At 40.6% G+C, this 19,313-nt stretch overlaps 1 protein-coding gene across 7 annotated transcripts in view; it reads left to right on the forward strand.

Annotated features, from left to right (window-relative positions):
* Nucleotides 1-19,313, forward strand: part of PITPNM2 (phosphatidylinositol transfer protein membrane associated 2) — a 3,395,372-nt gene that overhangs the window by 1,600,483 nt on the left and 1,775,576 nt on the right. The gene's annotated exons all lie outside the window — the stretch shown is intronic.

Below are 19,313 nucleotides of genomic sequence, written 5' to 3' on the forward strand. Positions count from 1 at the left end.
CAGTCGACTTTAGTCCTGAAAGTGATGACACTGTTACCCATTCTTTATTAAATTCATGTAAACTTCTTTGCGACAGTCTTAAAATGGAGTCTCTAAATACTAACAACTCTGTTTTGAGCAAGGTTTGACCTTTTCTATCAATAAAATTGAATTTATTAGAATTAATTTTAGGACCTTGAATATTTTATGTAACTAAACTGGGGTTGTTATTACTGTCAAACTCAATTAATGGTGGTGGTGGGGGGGGTAAGCCCATCTAATTCTTTCAACTTTATTTTACTTTATTTTTTTGCTTTGATAAATTGTATCACTTGACTAATCAACTGGACCTTCCAGGGATCCTGCTATATTTTTTATAAATGTGACTTTTATTAAGGCAATTGGTACTTTAGTATATACTATATTTTTGTAAATGTGACTTTTGTTATAGTAATTGGTAATGTAGTATTATTCTTGTCAACAGACGCATGAGATACTTTATGTGCTAAAAATACTTAAGTACTGTTCTGCATTTCTCATTTGTTTTCCCACAGATCATTGTTACTCTCATAAGCACCCCGAGCTTCCCCTTTAAGTATTATGACCTCAGAGGTAAAACTGTGACCTCACTGCAACTTTGTGTACCACCAGAAATAAAATCATTAAAAGTGCTGTCAACGGTCACTGAACGTAGTCATATCCATAGTGGTTTTACTATGCTTGGTTTTATGAACATTCTTAATGCTCTTTATTCTCATTTGTTGTGTGTGTTAGTGGGTTTGAAAATGTTAATGCTGACAAAACCATTCATTGTTTTATTTTATTGTATTTTTTGTCTTTTCCTTGACAATTTTATGTGAATTGTTATTATTCTGACACGAAAGATGTTTTACTTTTTAAGCTCTCCCCTACTTTGTATTCCTGTACTCATTCCTCGTAATACACTTGTCCATTCAATGACCTTGCATTTCTAGGGTCCTGCGTTAGTAACTCCCTTATGTCCCAAGGTGTTCCCTATGTGTCAAGCATATCCATACCCTCTCTAAGAAGAAAAAGGAAAGTCCTTGGGCTATTTAATCTTTCTTACCTCCTCCACACTAGCTCTACAATCCATCTGGCTTCATTTTGAAACCCAAAGTACGAGAACACACTACCTCTGGGTCATCAGCTGACTAATCAGTCTGAAGTCTTGATATCAAATTAGCAGATGCCATGAACAATATAAATCTGATTCAGTCAAATCTTGACAATATTAAGCATTGTTGCTTTGGGTCCCCATGAATTAACCTTAAACAATCCAGTTCTTGACTGCAGACTGAATTTAAAAAAAAAAAAAAAGTTCTAGAGGCTACCATTGAAAAAAATGCTTCAGTAATGATATTGACCTGTGGGTTTACCCTCACATAGCTATTAAAAAGACTCTTCAGAAGTATGCTATTGCTAATCAGTTTTTCACCAACCTAAACTTAGAAGGACCTGTACCATGCATTAACGAGGTCAGTCTTACAGCTGAATCTAGGTGCAGTCACTTCATGCAGTAACACCCCTTATATGCTGGGTTTCAAACTTTTGTTTTCCTGTGTTCTAGAGTCAACTCTGCTGAATGGCGCAGGCACAGACCTTACAGTTGCAGTCCTACATTTTTGAAAAATGGCAGAAAACAGGACCTGTCAGATCAAGAATACACAATACAGTGAAAAATCACTTCATGCAGCAGTCTGCAACTTGGGAGACAGATGTAGCTGTAATTTTAAGACAGACAGCTAACTGGCAGTCATTTCTTTTAAAATAAAACACCTCAGACAGTCACCTAAGTAAAAAATGTAAAATGCTTAATGAAAATTATAAAACATGTCTGTTTGCTACTTATGCGAAATTTTCCCATGTCAGTGTCGCACTGATAAAGGAAATAGTGTAACTATACATACAAGTACGTTACTTTAGCTTCATGAAGTAGACATTTGTAAATTTGAAATCTCCATCGAAGAGAAGAAGACTGAGAAACAGAAGATGGGAAATGGTCTCAAAGAATTCAAATATTTGAAATATTCATGGTAAAGATATGTGATAGGTTAATATTCAGTAAGGGAGGGGAAGAGAGAAAAATAAACAAAAAAGGAGGAATGGTTATTTGATACACAGCATTCCTAAAGATACAACAGTTAAGAGTGTGACTGAACTAAGCTATAAGTTTAAATTTTGGGCCTTTAATCAAAAGAATGTGACCTCTGTCTTTCAGGAGTTATTAATACTGAGAAGAAGAAAAACACACTTTGTCGTAACTGCTTTGCACCACAGCTAAGCAGATGTGTCAGCAATTAGTCACACATTATTAAGGTATAATTAGTTTGTCACATGTGGGAGGCTGGCATAATGGTTAAGGTGTTTACCTTACAGATAGAAGGTGCAGGGTTTGATTCTCACATAGGATAATTGTCTAGGCTTATAATGGCCCACAAGGGCAGTTAGCCTAGTAATAGTCTATGAATCTATGAAGAAATGGCACAGTTTTTCTATATTAATTACTCTGGTGCTCTTTATAGGTTCATAGGTTGATACTAGGCTATCTGCCCGAGGGCATTTATAAGCCTAGCCAGAGTGTGTTTGGCTTTGGCCACCCTTTTAGATTAGTTGACTGTGCCTCTGTATAGTAGGTCACAGAACATAGCCCTTTTAAGGTTAGTTTATTGTGCCTCTGTCTAGTAGGGACACAGAAGAGATCCCAGGGGTAAACCTACAATCTCCCATCAACTCATCAAGATTTCTCTTGAAGAGGGTCATTGAGGGGCTCTGCCTAACATGGATTGGGATTTTGTTCCAGAGTGAGGGGAGCCTCTGGGATATGAATCTGTCCCTCCAGCATGTCCTATTTATTTCTGTGCTGAGGTTTAAGTCCCTGGAGCATGTAGCTCTAAGGGATTTGGATTTCCTGAGGTGGAGCATGTCCATTATTTCTGGGTTGGACATGACTTTATACATCAGGCACAGATCGCCTCTCAGTAGGTGGTAAGCAACTGAGTAGAGCTGGAGTTTCTTTAGCCTAACTGCGTAGGGCATCAGTTTGAGTCCCTTGATCCTCTTGGTGAGGTACTTTTGGGGTCTTTCCAGTTGCTGCAGGTGTCAGGTAAGGTACATCCCAAATGGGGCATTGTATTCAATTATGGGTCTGATGAGTGATGAGTAGAGGGGCACAATGACCTCTCTTGATCTAGATGTGAACCCTTTCGTGATAAGGTGGGCTATATAGAAGGTCTTTCTAACCACTTTGGCAACGTGATTGTCAAAGGAGAGATTTCTATCTACTTGGGTCCCCAAATCCCTAATTACTTCTTCCGTACTTAATGGATTACCACCTATGTGGTCATTTGTGGGCACATTGTTTTTCCCAAAGGGGATGACTATGCACTTTTTGGCATTTAGCTTTAGGCCATGGCTCTGGCACCAGTTATCCGTCTCTGTGAGACCCTTTTGGAGGATGCTTGTGTCAGTCGGCGAGTCGATTATGGCACCCAGTTTGCAGTCATCTGCGAACTTGGTCAGCCATAGTCCTCCTGTGTTAGCCTGTACCTCAGAGAAATATATACCGAACAAGAGAGGTCCCAAGACTGAGCCTTGTGGGATGCCACTTGTAACTGGTTTAGAGTCTGACATTGCACCTGCAATTCTGACCATGTGGGTTCTATCCCTGAGTCAGTTTGCAACCCATTTTGTGACATAGGGGTTGATATTTAAGCTGGTGAGCTTATTTATGATGTCTGAGTGGGGTATTGTGTCGAAGGCTTTTGCGAGGTCCAGGTCGGCTGTGTGGGCTACCTTCTCTTCATCTATGGCCTTGGTGACTGTTTCAAAGAAGTCGACCAGGTTCAAGAGGCAAGATCTGCCCTTAACAAAGCCGAATTGGGTAGGATCCAGTGTTTGGAGGTTCCCAATGTCTTTGTTTATGAGTTCCATGATGATATACTCCATAGCTTTGCAGACCAGGCTAGTCAGGCTTATAGGGCGATAGTTTCCGGGGTCCATTGTAGCACCACCTTTGTGGAGTGGGACCACTGTTGCTGTATGCCATTCCTTGGGTACATATCCTGTAGTAAGGCTGAAATTGAACAGTGACTTTATGTGAGGGTTCAGTTCTTCTTGGAGCTCGTGTAAGACGCAGCCCGGGACACCGTCCGGTCCCATTGATGCTGTGTTTTTTGCTTTGGAGAGGGCAGCTCTCACCTGTGCATCTGTGATGTCAGGGAGGCTACACTCTGTTGGGATAGACATTTGCTCTTTTGGGGGAAGGGGAGGAGAAGTTTGCACTGAACCTGTCTGCCAGGATGTTGGCAATGTCTGTGGGTTCAGTGTATTTTTTGTTATTTTGCACTAACTCAGAGCATATCTGGGAGTTGCCACCCAGGTTCCTGACATAACTAAAGAAGGCTTTGTGATTATCTTTAGCATCTTGTGCAATTTTTCTTTCAAAGCTGGCCTTAGATGATTTTATGAGAGATTGTAGTTTCTTGCTAGTACTGATCAGAGATGCCTTCCCTTTTTGGGATTTTGCTCTATCATGTAGTAGCTTCCTCCTTCTGTTGTATTGGTTTTATTTGGGATAGCACAATCCATGCATTCCTGTAGGTGTCCATAGAATGTGTTTGTAAAGGATTCTGCAGTTTGGGCCGTATTTGCCACTGGCCCAGGGGCTTTGAAGGATTCCACCTCAGTTTTGAGAAGTGTGAAGTTTGCTTTTGAGAAGTTCTTCGCCGTGGTTTTCTTGGCTGGGGGTGGGGACGGGATATGGATGTCCAGTGAGATTAATTTATGGTCAGATCTTACCAATGAGGGGTATACCTCTGGTATGGAACAGAGTCCCCATGTTGGTGATGATCAGGTCCAATATGTTTTCCCCTCTTGTGGGAGTGGTGGCCAGTTGTTCAATAGCATTTGAGTTTATGTTCATTCTCTTAATTTGTTTGGGGACTGGTGGTTCTGCTGTGGGGCTTTGTAATTTCTTTGACATGATTGAGGCAGCAGGATCTGCTGTGGGGCTCTGTATGTTCTCTTATTTTGACATGTTTGGTGGCTGCAAGTTGTGCTGTGGGGCTGTATATCTTCTGTTCCTTTGACATGTTTAGATGCTGCAGGTTCTGCCATGTAGCTGTGTATGTTCTGTTCCCTTGACATGTTTGGATGGTGCAGTTTCTGCTGTGCAGCTGTGTACGTTCTGTTCCCTTGGCATGTTTGGATGGTGCAGGTTCTGCTGTGCAGCTGTGTATGTTCTGTTCCCTTGACATGTTTGGATGCTGCAGGTTCTGCTGTGCAGCTGTGTATGTTCTGTTCTCTTGACGTATTTGGATGGTGCAGGTTCTGCTGTGGAGCTGTGTATGTTCTGTTCCCTTGACATGTTTGGATGCTGCAGGTTCTGCTGTGCAGCTGTGTATGTTCTGTTCCCTTGACATGTCTGAATGGTGCAGGTTCTGCTGTGCAGCTGTGTATGTTCTATTCCCTTGATGTGTTTGGATGGTGCAGGTTCTGCTGTGGAGCTGTGTATGTTCTGTTCCCTTGACATGTTTGGATGGTGCAGGTTCTGCTGTGGAGCTGTGTATGTTCTGTTCCCTTGACATGTTTGGATGCTGCATGCTCTGCTGTGCAGCTGTCTATGTTCTGTTCCCTTGGCATATTCGGATGCTGCAGCTGTTGTGCTGTTCATAGCTGACATCTGCCTTGGTAACTTATACATAGTAGTAATTGTCCCCTGCCCTTTATATGTTACCCATACAGTATCACTTTTCCTCTGTAGTGTACATATTTGTCAGATTATGCAGTGCCCTACATGGATGCCTGTAGTCTCTATATGCTTTATGTGAGTGGTGACAGAATTCCTTTGTGCCTGTCACTGCTTTCCATTTTGGATTTCCTATTCATTTTGGGTACACTAATCTGTGCTTTGTAATATGGTCCTGGACTTGAACCATCTTTTGTGGGGGGTTCTCATAAAAAATGAGAGTCAGTTTCATGTAAGTATTTTTTCTTATAATATTATAGATCAAGTGCAATTTTTTTTACTGTTTCTTTTAAAGGTGGCTTTCATATTGTAAAATTTGTAGTTTTTATTTTAGTTAGTTCAGCAGAAAAATATATTTATTAAGTTTAATAAACTGATGTGTCTGTTTACTGTATGCTGAACAACTGTCCAATTACTTCTGATTCCATGTCATCCAGCCCCACCTTCTGATGATGCAGTAGGATTCCATGTCATCCATCTCCATCTTCTGATGATGCAATAGGATTCCATGTCAGATGATGCAATAGGATTCCATGTCATCCATCTCCATCTTCTGATGATCCAATAGGATTCCATGTCATCCAGCCCCACCTTCCGACGATGCAGTAGGATTCCATGTCATCCATCTCCATCTTCTGATGATCCAATAGGATTCCATGTCATCCAGCCCCACCTTCTGATGATGCAGTAGGATCCCATGTCATCCATCTCCATCTTCTGATGATCCAATAGGATTCCATGTCTTCCAGCCCCACCTTCTGATGGTGCAGGAGGATTCCATGTCATCCATCTCCATGTTCTGATGATCCAATAGGATTCCATGTCTTCCAGCCCCACCTTCTGATGGTGCAGGAGGATTCTGTGTTATACAGCTTGGCCTTCTGATGATGTATTAGAGGAGGAAATAGTTTGTAGTGGGTTGGTATGTTTTCTGTAGTCTGCAGATTTTATTGCAAAGTAACCAGAATGCAGCACAATCAGTCACTCAGTAAGACAACAAATCAAAAAATAAACCAAAGTATGTACCAGTAGAAGGAATGAAAGTAAGACTGAGCAGGCTCAGGTTCTTAGCAAAGTGCGTAGTGCTTGGCATACAGTGTAATAAAACAGAGTAAAACCAATAAAACAATGGCTGTGGGAATCATCTCAATGACAGCCATACTGCACAGTGAGTTGTATGTTATACTGCAAGGAATTAGTGCTGTGATACACAGCCGTGTGTCACACTGTAGTAAACAGCCGTGTGTCACACTGTAGTAAACAGCCGTCTGTCAGCAGTAAACAGCCGTGTGTCACGGTTTACTATCAAATTGTCGATCCCGTTTTGTGCGACGCGCATTGCCCGAACGCGGAACTGCGAATGTCACTACACCGACGCCCAGATGTGCGAACGGCAAAATCTCGCCCCCATCCGACCCATGGTAGCATTTGTGTGGAGGTGTTGCACGGCCGGTAATGTCGATCGTCGGAGTTTCGCGGTTTCAGTTCGCTATCGAAACGGTTTCGGTGTTTCGGTTCGCGCAAACGCGTCAATGGGGTCGCCGTTCGCATGGAGTGCATTCGAACATTTAATAGTAAACCGTGTGTCACACTGTAGTAAACAGCCATGTGTCACACTGTAGTAAACAGCCGTCTGTCAGCAGTAAACAGCCGTGTGTCACACTGTAGTAAACAGCCGTGTGTCACACTGTAGTAAACAGCCGTCTGTCATCAGTAAACAGCCATCTGTCACGCTGTAGTAAACAGCCGTGTGTCACACTGTAGTAAACAGCCGTGTGTCACACTGTAGTAAACAGCCGTCTGTCAGCAGTAAACAGCCGTGTGTCACACTGTAGTAAACAGCCGTGTGTCACACTGTAGTAAACAGTTTTCTGCTATGCAGTGATCACTTTACTGCAGCTTAATCTTCACAGAGGAGAAAATAATTCCATATCTTAGCAGTGTTTATTGTAGCAACCAAAACTCAAAAAAGGTTGATAGGAAATTCACCCCGGGGATCACTTCTGTGGCTCTGCTTGACAGGGGCACAGGAAAATAATTTTCTTGGGTGGCAAAAGCCAGGGTACCATTTGGCTACTAGGCTTATATAAGCTCTAGGGCCAATAGCCTAGTACCTACCTATGAACCTATGAACCACATGGGGCAAACAGTAGATCTGCCATTCCAAAGAAAGTACAAGCCTGACACAGAGGGAAAATTACTATATAAAGATTGCCTGAGTCTTTCCTCACGTACAGTGATTAAGTGTGATCCTTGGCATCTCGCTTGTTACTCGCCAGTCTTTACGTGTATCAAACTAACATTGTTATTGTCATGTGGACAGTGTCAGTAGTTCACATGACAGCTGTAAGGATCCATGTGGAGCAGAGCACAAAGTCCTCTTTTAAATTAAAAATTAATTAATAAGGAGGTAAGCCACCTCTCCAATACATGTGACAAACATAAATACAAGTAATTAACTTATGGTGAGTAAGGTAACTTACCAACAGAGCTGGCAAAATGTAAATTAAATAAAAAAAATAATTAATTAGTTAATAAAAGGCAGCTCAACAGCACAAATAATAAATGTAAATTAAAAGAAAATAATAAAGGCAGCTTACAAACACAGCTGCTAAATATACACAAACATCATTAGTTAATAAGGAAGTAAGGCAGTTCATAAAACTGTAAACAACATATTCAGTACGTCACCATGTTAGCTCTGGACAGCTTGTTTGGTACTGATGGGTCAGCAGGGACCATGTTCTCAGTATGGCACACTTGGAAACCATGCCACAATTAATCATAAAAAGGGGAAGTGGGGTGTTACTTAAGGAAGTGTGGGTGTTACTGAAGGAAGTGTGTGTTACTGAAGGAAGTGTGGGTGTTACTGAAGGAAGTGTGTGTTACTGAAGGAAGTGTGGGTGTTAATGAAGAAGTGTGTGTTACTGAAGGAAGTCTGGGTGTTACTGAAGGAAGTGTGGGTGTTACTGAAGGAAGTGTGTGTTACTGAAGGAAGTGTGGGTGTTACTGAAGGAAGTGTGTGTTACTGAAGGAAGTGTGGGTGTTAATGAAGGAAGTGTGTGTTACTGAAGAAAGTCTGGGTGTTACTGAAGGAAGTCTGGGTGTTACTGAAGGAAGTGTGGGTGTTACTGAAGGTTGTTAAAATAAAAAGATTGAGGAGTTTCCTGTTTTGGTGTACCTGAAAAGTGATTGTTTCATGTGATGACACAGAATGAGCAGGGGCTGGGTTAGCTGTGTCTGGAATGATGTGCACGTTTCAGTTATTTTCTTTAAGGATCATAGGAAGTTACTAGGCTATTGGCCTCAGGACCCTTATAAGCCTAGCCAAGAGTTTAGCCCATGTATAGACAAATCAGCACCCAATGCCCCTGTCCAGTAGGGACACAGATGGAATCCCAGGGATGTATTTTCTATTTCCCATCCATTTATCCAGGTTGAGCTTAAAAAAGGGTAAAAAGGTATTCTGCTTGACATGGAGAGGGAGTCTATTCCACAGATGGGGGAGCCTCTGGGACACAAATCTGTCCTGCCAGCAAGTCCTAGTCATGTCACAGACCAGGTTGAGGCCACGTGTGTGGGTTATTCGAGTGGAGGTTGACTTGTGGATATGCAGCAGTCCTATTAAGGAAAGGTCTGAGATTGCCTTGTATGCCAGACAGAGGTCACCTCTGAGGGAGTCTGTATGAAACAGAGTAGAGGGATAGGGCTTTTAGCCTATCTGTGTATGGAAGATTTTTGAGCCCCTGGATTCTCCTGGTGAGGAACCTCTGTGGTCTCTACAACTGCTGCATGTGCTTTGCAAGGTACATGATGACTAGGGTTTTGTACTCAATAATGGGCCTTATAAGGGAAGAATACAGGGATGTTATGATCTCCTTGTCCCTGGATGAGATACCTTTACTTATGAGGTGGGCCGTGTAGAAGGCTTTCTGTACAATGGAAACAACATGGTGGTAAAAAGTCAAGTTGCTATCAATCTGGGTGCCCAAATCCCTCACGACTGACTGCATGCATAGGACATTGTTTTTAATGTGATATTTTGTGGGGACATCACTTTCCCCAAAGGGGATGATGATGATGCATTTGTTTGTATTCAGCTTGAGGCCATGTTTCTGGCACCAGTTATTTGTTTGGGTGAGACCCTCTTGGAGGATGTCCACATCACTAGGGGAATTGATGACAGTGCCCAGCTTACAGTCTGCAAACTTGGGCAGCCATAGCTCACTGGTAAACCACAAAAGTTTATGATTTCAGAAAACCAAAACTGAAGAAACACCAATGGAATAGTCAAAGACAAAGGTAGCCCACTAGTTTTGGCCTGCAACTCAGAAAATTATATCCCAAATAACAGAGGCCCCAACACTGAACCCTGGGGTATGCCACTAGATACGAGTCTACTGCTTGAGGTGGCTTCCCCTATTTTGACCAGGTGGGCTCTATCAGTGAGCCAGTTAGCTACCTATCTGGTAACATACGGATTGATACCTAGTTGAGAGAGTTTATCTATTATGCCCGAGTGGGGAATAGTGTCGAAGACTTTGGCCAGGTCAAGGTAGGCAGTGTGCACTGTCTTCCCCTCATCCATGGCTTTGATGACTGTCTCAAAAAGTCGGCCAAATTTAGCAGACTTGACCTCCCCTTGACAAAGCCAAACTGTGTGGGATCAAGTGTTTGGAGGGTGCCAGTGTCCTTGTTAATGAGGTCCATGATTAAGGTGTTATATATTCTAGTGGCCATATTTTCCAAAAATGCTGGCAAGTTAGAATTTTGATCAGTGGCTGGGGTTATTAGTGTTTGTAGCATAGAGTGTATCTGTAATGGGATTAGAAACTATTTAAGAATATTTACTTTGTTGTACCTATTTATTCATTCATGTAATAGTGTATTTCATCCTTTGCTAATCATGTTCATATAACAATGGCCTCTACTTTTACCTGCAACCTACATACAAAACCCATGAAAAGTGCTTAACTTTTGAGCACTGCCAATACTAGATGGCATTTTGGCAGAAGGCCTGGGATACTGGTACACACTGGACACTTTTTCTGTTGTGCTGAGTGGACTAGATAGGCACACTTCAGCAGCTGCCAAAGGAGCTTGTCCATGACACACTCCTGAAGAGTCACCCTCCATATCAAGACGGGTATGTAACTGAACTGATCCAACAGGGCTGTTCTCAGTAACAAGTTGAAAACCATGTACAATATATACCAATGAAGCCTGATATACCTTGTAGATATAAGTTGCACTGTGGCTACCAGCTGGAAAGGTTGTGGCACCACTGCCACAAAATGTGGAAATGTGATGGCACCACTGCCACGAAATGTGGAAATGTGATGGCACCACTGCAATGAAATGTGGAAATGTGATGGCACCACCACCACCAAATGTGGAAATGTAGTGGCACCACTACCACCAAATGTGGAAATGTGGTGACACCACTGCCACCAAATGTGGAAATGTGATGGTACCACTGCCACCAAATGTGGAATTGTGATGGTACTACTGCCACCAAATATAGAAATGTGATGGTACCACTGCCACCAAATGTGGAAATGTAGTGGCACCACTGCCACCAAATGTGGAAATGTGATGGTACCATGGCCACCAGAGTGTGCAGTAATATCAAGAAAGTGCACACAAGTCTGTTTCAGTAACAAGTTTATAAAGTGCAAGTCCTAGTGAAGGCTGTCAAAATTTCCCAATTTCCCACAGCATTTTTTCCTGGTGCAGTAATAATGCCATCACCCTTGAAAAAGCTTGAGACTTTCAGTTACATGCTGCTGTTAAATCAAGCTAAATGTGAAATATACCAGTTAATATTTTTTTCATCTGTAGTAGGCCTTTGGCAGTCTAAGGGAGATATGTGCTATACAGCTTGCTACCTAACAGTGTAAATAATCATTACTCTTTTCAGATAAACAGAAATGGTTAAATAGATTTATAATCAATAAATACCAGCTGTGAAAGCTTAACAATAAATGAGCTTTACATAAAAAGTAAAGGAAATGGTGTATATACATAGTAAAATACATATAGGCTAGAACATGCAGTGAAGATAAATAAGAGGCAAAAAAAAGTTCTAGATATCTAAGTGTCCTGGCTAGTTTACAACAGAAATACTGAGCATAGTTAAATAACTAGTACTCACAGATGGTTCCAAACAAACAGTACAGCATCAGCTTCCATTACTTTTCAGTGTACACAGTTATATAAAATGAATGTCATTTCCCCAATATACCATGTCCATGACATTGTCATCCTGTTTCTGGGAGTTCTTTTATTCGTCATGGTGACCATAGCCAATATGCACCCACATCAGCTTTTCTTGAATAAGTTCATAGGTGTATAGGTACTTGCTAGACTGTTGATCCATGAGGATCTTTAGAACCGTAGTCCTACATTCCAGTGAAGTTGAACAACCCAGAGCTGAGCAGAACATTTGCATGTTACTACTATCTATAAAGGGCAAGGGTGCTAAACCAGGGGTGAATTTGTGGTTTCCCATCCAATCATCCAAATTACATTTGAATACAGTGAGGGGAGTACTTTAAATGAAGAGGAAAAATATTCCGTAGAAGTACTATTCTGTGTTATACATACCTGTCCCTCCAGCATGTTCTGTTAATGGTATAACAGAAATTAGGATCTCCTGAGTGGGTGTTTATGCCACCACTGGACTTTTAGACATACAACAGACCTGTTGATGTCCTATATGCATAGCCGGCCTTAAGCATAGGCCAACTATGTGGCCGCCTAGGGTGCCACTCTAGCAGGGTTGCTTTTCCAGTATTTATTTGTTTGTTTTTTTATAGTAAAGAGATGGTTTATTTAAAATATGTTCAATAAATACAGGAAAAACTGGAGAGTATGACCAACTGTGGCAAAAAGGAAGAAGAAGGTAGTCTGGATGGGGGCACTGGGTGATGTGGAGGGGCGCTGTGTAGCCCCTTTTGCCTAGGGCACAAGTTGACCAAAGGCCAGCCCTGCTATATGTGAGGTAGAGATTACCCATCAGTACCCTGTATGCTACCAAGAAAAGACTTTGAAATGGTTAAGGTAGTTTTTATAATTTAGGCTCTTGATTTTCTTGGTGAGAAATCACTGTGATCATTCAGGTTGTGTTAAGTGTTTGGATAGATACATACCAAAGGGGGCATTATAATGAAGGAGTAGCCTAATAAGTGCTACATACAGGGGAATGACCACATTCTTGGTCTGGATGTCATACTCTTACTACTTAGCATGGCACATGGTGATCAAAGGACAGTTTCTTGTTCACATAGGTTTCCAGGTGGACTGATAATGTGAAAGTTACAGGGGACATCATGCTTGCCAAAGGAGACTATTTTACATTTTTTGTCATTTAGTTTTAGTTGATGGGTGATGGGTATGATACTAATTATTTGTTTGGGAAAGGCCCTCTTGGAGGATCTTGGTGTCCTCTAAAGAATTTATGGTGACACTAAGTTTACATTCATCTGCAAAACTGGTCAGCCATAAAGCATTAAAGTTAGCTTTTATCTCTGAGAAGTAAATACTAAAGAGGAGGGGTTTGAGGACTGAACCCTGACGCAAACCACTAGAGACACGTCTTTTGGAGGATGAAAAGTTGCCCACCTTAATGTCTTGTTTCCTTTTTGTGAGCCAGTTTGCGATCCAACAAGTTACATAGGGATTAACATTAAGTTGGGAGAGTTTATCAACAGTACCCAGATGTGGGTTGGTGTTGAACAAATCCTGAATCCCTGTGCATGTCTTAGTAATAAGTCATAATAACCATTATATCCCAGTGATATTTCATCTTTGTTTGTTACATTAACAAGAGATGCTAGCATGTCTGGAAATTCAACACATTTCACAGACATTCCATGTTCTATGACATTCAAAACAACAAACACTCACATGACAATAACATGCTGCAGATGAACATGACAGAAAACAAAGAAAAATAATAATTTGTTTCTTCATTTAGTTTGGCATAACCCTCTGGTAATGGGTTTTCTTTTAGTCTGGCATTACTCTGGCTTCATATTTCTCCCCTTTTGAAAACATCAAGTGTGTCTTCAAGAGGCATTCCTCAAGAAACAAAGCTTGAGAACCCATCTGTATTACTGTTGACGCTACCGCAGGATGTTGTAGAGTATCGTTAAAGGACTGGAAGGCTAAACTCATTCCATCTGCTTATTCTGCTGCCATTTTAAAGGGTTGTGATCTGTAACCACCATGAACCTCCCACCATATAAATAGGGTTACTGCTTATGCTAAGCCCAAACTGCACATAACCATTCCTTCTCTATGGCTGCATAGGACTGCTCTCTGATGTGATGTCTGCGGTTCAAGCAAAGTAACACAATAGGGTGCTGTTCATCTGCTATGGTAACATGGCTAAGTACAGCCCCCGTCCTAGAGTTAAAAATCATTTACCTGAACAATGGATTATTGACTATCATCAGGACTGGCTTATACAGGGGTCTGCTAAGACGCTCTTTGAGCTTTTGAAATTCCTGCTCACAAAGTGGTATCAAGATAACGTTTATCTGGTCTGTTTTTCTTGCAAAGGACTTTAAGTAAAGTAGTCATCATATTATACTGGGGAATACATTTTCTATAGAACCCTGCTGTCCCTATGAATGCCTGTACCTGTTTCTTGGTAGTGAGGTGGACCATGCTTGCATAGTTTCAGTCTTCTGGCCTAATCTTTCCATAACCACTGTTTGACACAGAGTGCCATATCTGGATGTTTCCAAGTTGGTTACACACTAATCAGCAAGTTGATTAGAGCTCTCCCAGTATAAAAAATGAGAGCATTGTAAAAAGCCAGTAAAAGTTAACAAACTGGGTAAAATCTAGTTACTGGTTTGTCACTGCACTGCCTGGATGTCAGCAAAGAAGACATCTGGAGAAACTAAGAGAAACTCATCAGAAAAGGAGAAATAACTCTGGTTTGGAAAAGCCTCATAGCCGTTCAGTAAAAAGCAGTTCAGGTTCCAACTTTAGTACAAGAGATGTCTCCCAGTAATATATATCAAAAAATAAATCAAATGTAGTTATCATCATCATCATCAAACCACTTCATCCCATTTTCTACACGAGATGCGGATATTGTGTCAACTGTCACCATCTGTGTCTATTCACTGTCTCTCTCCTGCCTTCTTCAACACTCATGCTTGACTGTCGCAGGTGTTCTGTCACACAGTCCATCGGCATCTTTGCTGGATGGCCTTATTTCCTCTTACCTTCTTCCTGTCTCTCCCAAATCTTCTTCACCAGATTATCTTCTGCTTTTCTGCATGTGTCCAAATCACTGTACTCAGTTCTATTTGACTCTTCTGCAATTGGAGCTACTATTGCTTCTGCTCTTATGTCTTCATTTCTTCCACTATCCGACTGAGTGCATTCTACCAGCTATCTCAAGCACTTCTTCTCCATCACCTCTCGGTTCCTTAACTGTTCTGCCTTTACTGCCTGTAGCTCAATGTGTGTATGTCTCTTTAAGAAGCTGTCCAAGGGCTTGCACAAGTGTATAAATACTGAGCATGTGCAAGCCTGACTGCCATTTTGTAGTAAGCCATTGAGATGTAAGCATGTATGTCTGTAAGGTCTGTCTGTTAATCGGTCTGTTTATATTTTATGATGCTGCTATCCATCCTGATGTGTTTCTATGTAATAAAGCATCTAAACACACTACCTCACCTGTTCATCATCCATGTTAGAGAGGGACAAGGGACACTGCCCATGTTTCTGTACCATACAATAGTACTGGTCACATCACTGTTTTGCACACCTTACTTATCAGCTTCTTTGGCATTTGTCTGTCATATACTACAGATGACACTCTGCGCCTGTTGGCTACAGCCCCTTTGATTCTGGCTTTGACCTCCTCATTTAGAATTCGCATCTCTTCAACCACCGCTCATCAGATACTTGAAGCTGTTAACCTGCTTCACTGTTTTCCTTTCTCAGCTTCTTCTGATTTCCCCAGTTTGCTAACATTATAACTGTTTATCTGTACTCAGTTTTATCTCATGTGCCCTCAGTTTTGCATTCTGTTCCCCAACCCGTTGCTGAAGTTCTTGCTGAGAGTCTGCCTGTAATGCCACATCCTCTGCATACAACAACTTTGTTGGTCTGTCCACTTTTGTGTGCTTGCTAATGTAGTCCATCACCAGTATGACTATTAGTGGGCTTAGTAATGAACCCTGAGGTGCATCTAGTCCTACTGGGAACTCCTCTGAGAGACCGAATATTGTCTGTACTTGAATCAGTGAGTCATTGTACCTAGCTTGCACTAATTCTACCAGTGCTTTTGGGAATTTGAACCACATCAGGACTGCCCAAATCAGTGTTCTTGGGATCTTATCATGTGCTTTCTCCAAGACTAGGAATGGCCAGTTGGACTCTTTCCTCATATCTAGCTTCTTCTCAAGATTTGCCTAACTGCAGATGTTGGGTCAGTTGTGCTGCATTCTGTTCTGAATCCAAACTCCAATCTGACTTTCTACTACTCTGCATATCTGCTTATCAATCATCCTCTCCAGAAGTTTCATGCAGTGTGATAGGAGTGTGATACCTCTGTTCTGCTCACAGTTGTGGATGTCCCCTTTGTTCTTGGATGCTGGCACTAGTATGGTTATTCTCCAGTCATCTGATATATGCTTTTCTCTCCATACTGTTATGAGTACCCTCAGAAACCATTTCTCCTCTATCTTACCCAACATCTTTATCATATTTGCTGTGACCTCATCAGAGTTTGCATTATTCCCTGACTTCATTTTCTTAGTGCTATTTTTACTTCTTTTATTGGTGTGTGATGCCCCAGCACTGGCCCAGTAATCAAGGAGCCTCAAACCTCAACACTGGCAACAGTGGGGAATGTACACACTGAGAGGATGACAAGTACACACAGTAAAGTGCAATTTTCCTTAATAGCACACAGAGATCACAGTCAGTCTGGGGCTGGTTTCTCCCCCTTTCTCCAGATCCCCAATAAGACTCCCCACTGGGACAGCTATAGGGTTGAGTTCTCAGCTGAGTGGCCAAATGAAGATCTCCAGCACCCTGTATGTTCAATCAGTGCTTTGTGTCCCTGCCCAAGTAGCTGACACATATAGTCTTTGAGATCTGATTTATGCACAAACACAAACACATACCTGGAAAGGCTGGCATTGGGTTTACTAGCTTAACAAAGGGTGTCCAATCTTACTGTGTAATGTTACTATTAATCCAAATGGTACTCTGACCAAGAGCAAGGCTATTTAGGAGTGGCCTGTACAGTGTCACCAAATAGATATGCAAGTACTCTAAGAGCTTAAATATCTCTAAATAGACCAGCCACAATTAAAATGTTTAAATATATTTAATAATACATAATAAAAAAGCAAGACAATACTCAGTAAGTAATCAGTTACATCAGAGTTCAAAATCACAGGAAATATTTAAAACAGCATTGCAGGACAGTCTCTAATACATAAATAAAGAAAACATGTAAGCTATACTTTACTATATTCCTAGCTGAATCTAAAAGAGTTACTCTGACCTAACAACGTACTTACAGCAAGGCAAGTGCAGAAGGTGATGATGGCTGGATGTTCTTGTTAGGTCAAAGACAAAATACAAAATGCCCAGTCTCCCTCTCTGAGAGAGTTCTTAAATTAATATCAAATATTACTTGCTTGGATGACATCACTTTTTGTCATCTGACTTTAGTTCCCAAGCTAAACCCCCATTGTCAGAAAGTACAAGCATTTTTAGCATTTCCCTGTGAAAAATACACATCTCTTAGATGTTTGCAGATCCTGGAAGTCATAAAACAATAAAACACTTGACATCTCAAACCTAGCAATTCCTTCTCTTTCAAGACATTACAAAAAACTTCCAGCTCTAGACATTATGTCTCCTGCTGCACTGAAACTAACTTTTACAGCACAATCATAAAACAATTTAATTTCAACTATTTTCTTGAAGTTTTGTAAGTTAACTCTGTATGTTATAGTTTCCACTGTTAAAATGTATACATTTGCACAGATATATAGTTTATATACATTTCTATTCTAAGCTAGCAGGACATGCTGTGGTTACATTTTAGCTCAGTACTTTACACACGTCTGTATAAATCATATCAATATTCACAAATGACACATAATTATTTACAAAATTCCCAGTAGCTGCGCTGGCAGTATTTCTTTCTGTCACACTTCTGTATAAATCATATTACAATTCACAAATGACATATCATTTTTTACAAAATTCTTGATAGCTGGGCTGGCAGTATTCCTGTTTGTCACAGGGTGCACCTCTTTGCATTTTATCATATGCTGTGTCTGGGGCAGTATTGCTTCTGTGGGGTTTTCTTCATTCAGAAGCTAAATAAACTCTAATTCAAAAGGAAAAAAACAAAGTAACAAAATGGGTGAAGGTTAGCGCTTTCGTTTACTCAAAATCAGTAAACTTTCTCAGACAACATAATCAGTACACCAACAAATTTAAATAGACAAGTTATATGACATCACCAACACAGTAATACAACCCCCCATTTAAAGAGCCTTATTCAATTATAAAAATGTATATGTATCATAGACATGTATGAACATCTCTATAAAAACACATATAAATGTATATAGAAATCTATAAATAAAAACTTAAACAATAATACAACTGATCTATTAAGGGCTTTGATTCTGAGAATACTTTTAACAGAAATACTATCATTAAGACCCAGGGGGACTTGGGCATTCAGTCTCAATTGCCAAACCAATTCTTTTTCATCCAATCTCAAGGATGATGGTCCCCCCTTACAACTGTCATCCATTTTATCAATGACAAGAAATGAAAATACATGTGTAGGGTTCTCATTTACGTGCCTAGCTAAGGCATTATTTAAATTAAGCTTACTAATGTGGTATAAATGTTCATAAATCCTGCTTTTAAGGGGTCTTACTGTTCTCCCAACATAAAAGGCAGAACAAACAGAACAGGAATTTAAATAAACAACACCGCTTGAATTACAATTAAATCTGCCTCTAATATAATATCTTTGATTATGTATAACAAAAAAATTAGTAGTGTTAATGTATTTGCACCAATGACATGCTCCACATTTGAGGATGCCGCAGTGCGGTAAATAGTAATAAGGCATCCCATTTTCAAGAATAGCTTTCAAGTTTTTCCCTTTTCTAAATACAGTTTTCGGAAAGTTCCCCACACTATTCCTAACCGTACTATCCTCCAATAGGAAACACCAATTCTTAATGAGAATAGATTTTAACAAAGGCGCATCCAAAAAAAAGGTAGTAATAAAAATTGTATTCTCTAAACTTTTGTTAATGGAAAGATTTAAATTGTTAACCGTACCAAATATGTTGATACTATCCATAGTTGGTTCACTCAGAGCAATTCCTAATGAGCTAATCAAGGAGGTATTTACATCTATTCCAGTTCCCACTCCATCCAACAATTCATTTTTACACAATAACGGTTTAAATGTCCCTCTCAATCTCTTATGATAGACTTCATGAACTAAATCATTCAAGAGTTTACTAGGATAACCTCGCTTGATAAACAT

The sequence above is a fragment of the Protopterus annectens genome, chromosome 3.part1, assembly GCF_019279795.1.
Source record: "Protopterus annectens isolate FY-2018-M chromosome 3.part1, PAN1.0, whole genome shotgun sequence".
Lineage (NCBI taxonomy): Eukaryota > Metazoa > Chordata > Ceratodontiformes > Protopteridae > Protopterus > Protopterus annectens.